Raw genomic sequence first — 3,643 nt, 5'->3', positions numbered from 1 at the left:
CAATTGCTTTCGACCCAGAAAACTTATAAGTTTTCATTTTGTTATTGGAATAAACATTTTAAAAAACCTTCTTTTTGGTTGACAAGCGAATAACTAATTTTGATGTTGTTCTGTTTTCAATAACTTAATAATGGTATATATTGCAATTCCCAACCTTATTATTTTTTTTTTGTTCTTGGTTTACTATTGTAATGTCAAAATTTGACATTCTTTAGTTATTTTATCGAACAACGTCAGTTATTATTTTTGCCCTTTTGTCACTTATTTCAAACAAATCAATGGCTAACTTTACCATTCAGTAATTCTTTTTGAATGGTAAAACTTGCAATTGTTTTGTAATTATTTTCTGCCCGGGTATGTACCATAATCCCGTACGACTTCCAATATAGCATCGAAAGGCACGTTGTCAAAGGCACCCTGATATCATAGCAGGATTGCTTTTGAGCGAATGCCTTCTCGATATCGTAAACAACCTTGTGTAAAAGAGTCGCAGTGGACTTATCAGATTGGTAGACTTGATAGTCCACACGAAGAGGCACGTTGGCCAGATGAACATCACGGATGTGATGATCGACAATGCGTTTTAAGCATTCTAGAAGAAAAGAGATCAAACTGATAATTCTGAAAATCTTTTCTTCTTCATATGACGCACAACCTACATTCGGAATAAACTTTACAGTAATATCTGGCCAGGATTTGGGAATATACCCTGTAGCAAAACAAGTAGTTTTTTTAAAACATGTTTGAAATAATCGAATCCCTTCTGAAGCAAAATCAGATAAATCCCATCTGCTTCAAGAGAATTGAAAGGAGCAAAGCTACTTGAAGCCCACTCAATCAATTTCTTCCAAAACGATTCCATGGCTTCCTTCAGAAACTACTACAGTAATTCGGTCTTAAAATCTACCAAGTTTTCTTACAGAGTATATTTTTTCCAGAAATTCTTCAAGTGATTAAAAAAAATCACTCATATATTTATTTTCATGTAGATTTCCATTGGATCTTTCTGAATATCTAGCATGAGTTATTTAACAAATTCTTCTGGGGATTCGTCTTGGGAAATATTTCACAAATTCTTCAAGGGATCTAATTCTTTTAGATCCCTTGAAGAATTTGTGAAATATTTTCCAAGACTAATCCTTAGAAGAATTTTATAGATTCTTACATAGGTTTCTGCAGACATTTTTTTTTTTGAATTCCAACAGAGACCTGCTCACTGCTCAGGAATCGTTTCTGGAGTTTTTTTTTTTTTTTTTTTTGAGAATTTCCCCATAAATGGGACTAGAAATTTCTACTGGGATTCATTAAGAAAAGCCCGCAGAAATTCTCACATTATTACTTTCAGTAATTAAAAAATGGAATTACACCGGAGATTCCTTCAGGATGTCCTTTAAATGTTCTTCGACGTATTATCCCAGAATTTATCAAAATTTTCACTAAAGATAACTCCAATCTCCACGGAATCTTTGAGAGTTTTTTTTTAATATGTTCTAGAAATTTCCAAGGACATTTATTTACAAACATCTCAAGAGTTTTTTAGGGATTTTTCCAGACGCTTATGTATGCGTTTCTCAAGATATGCAAAAAATAATTTCTCAGAAATTTGTCTACAGATTTCTCCAAAATAACTTTCAGAAAATCTACCAAGAGTTTCAGATTTCCTCTATATTTTTTTTCCAGAAGTTCCCCAAAGGATGTACTAAGAAGTTTCTCCAGTAAGTTCGTATGAAATTCAATCTGAGATTTCCTCAAGAATTTTCCTAGGTTTTTTTTCGGATATTCCTCCAGAGGTTCACTCAAAAGTATTTCCTGCGATTTCTACAGGGATTTTACTGTAGGTTTTTTCATTACCACAAATCATTGCACCCGAATATTGAATAAGAGGTTCATGTAAACACTTCAGGGGAGAGTCGACCCTCCTGATCACGGAACTCTTCGGGGTTTCTTACAGAAGTTCCTGCTGGGATTCCTTCTAAAAATCATTTGAGGAGATGTTTTTATCACCCGAGAATTCTTCAGAATTTTTTAGGAATTTCGGCAAGGGATTTCTACAACAGTGTTTCCGAGGAGTTTTCAAAAAAAAAATCCTTAAACACGGTAAAACCGCTTAGCACCTAAAGTGAGTAAGCCTGTAAGCCCTACTCATAAGTGCATAATTTCCAGACTACACCAAAAATGTGTAACCTTTACACATTCACAAAAACAGCTCTTACACTCTTCAAGATGTGAAATGTCGATATTTTTGTTTACCAAGGTCACTAGTAAACCGAGCTAGATTGCCGTACATTTTTTTTTGCGAATTTTACGATTATGTGGACACAGGAGCTGATTTTGTGAATGTGTAAGGGCTACACATTTCTTGGTGTAGTCTGGACATCATGCACTTAAGATCCTGTAACGTGGGTAGATCACTTGGAATGGTGCGTTTCGGCGTAAGATCCACCACATCAAGTTTCAATTTTGCTATTTTCCTGCCTAAAATGGGAGCATGGATTGAAACTTGAAGTGTTTTTGTGATGTTTTTTTACCCTTCTTACACCCATAAGAAGGGTATAAATATCGCTCGAAAAACCGACTTTCGATCCGAGGCCCGGAGGGCTGAGTCTCATATACCAATGAACTCAGCTCGACGAACTGAGCAAATGTCTGTATGTGTGTGTGTGTGTATGTGTGTATGTGTGTGTGTGTGTATGTGCGTTACAAAAAAAAGTCACGCACATTTCTCAGCCGTCTGTCAACCGATTTGAGTTCTCTTGGAAGCAAATGAAAGCTACTACATCCTAGTAGAACGCTATTGAATTTTTTTTCGATTAGACGTTTGGTTACCGAGATATCTTTCGAAGAGTACTTATGAGTCATACATCTAAACTTTTTAAGATTTTTGACCAAGTGTATCATAATAAATATTTCGGTCGTTTGTCAATCGATTTGGGTTCTCTTGGCACCAAATGAAAGCTACAGCATCCTAGTAGATCGCCCAGAAATTTTATTTCGATTGGACATTTGGTTACCGAGATATCTTTCGAAGAGTATTTTGAAATAATATAGGTTAGCTTTTTGAGAGATTTTTGACATTTCGCATATTGATGAATATCTCAGCCGTCTGTCAACCGATTTGGGTTCTCTTGGCAGCAAATGAAAGCTACAACATCGTAGTAGAACGCTCTGAAATTTTATTTCGATTGGACATTTGGTTACCGAGATATCTTTCGAAGAGTACTTAGGAGTTATACAACTAAACTTTTTGAGATTTTTAACAAAGTGTATCATACTAAATATCTCAGCCGTGTGTCAATCGATTTGGGTTCTCTTGGCATCAAATGAAAGCTACAACATCCTAGTAGATTGCTAAGAAATTTTATTAGGATTGGACATTTGGTTACAGAGATATCTTTCGAAGAGTACTTGGGAGTAATACAGGTTAACCTTTTGAGAGATTTTCGACCAAGTGTATCTAATAAATATCTCAGCCGTCTGTCAACCGATTTGGGTTCTCCAAATGAAAGCTACAGTATCCTTGTAGAAGGCTCTGAAATTTTATTTGGATTGGACATTTGATTACTGAGATATCTTTCGAAGAGTATTTCAATAAATTCCTTTTTTACCCTTCTTACACCCATAAGAAGGGTATAAATATCGCTCG

The sequence above is a fragment of the Aedes albopictus genome, chromosome 2 (genome assembly GCF_035046485.1).
Source record: "Aedes albopictus strain Foshan chromosome 2, AalbF5, whole genome shotgun sequence".
NCBI lineage: Eukaryota > Metazoa > Arthropoda > Insecta > Diptera > Culicidae > Aedes > Aedes albopictus.
This window is presented reverse-complemented; position numbering follows the sequence as displayed.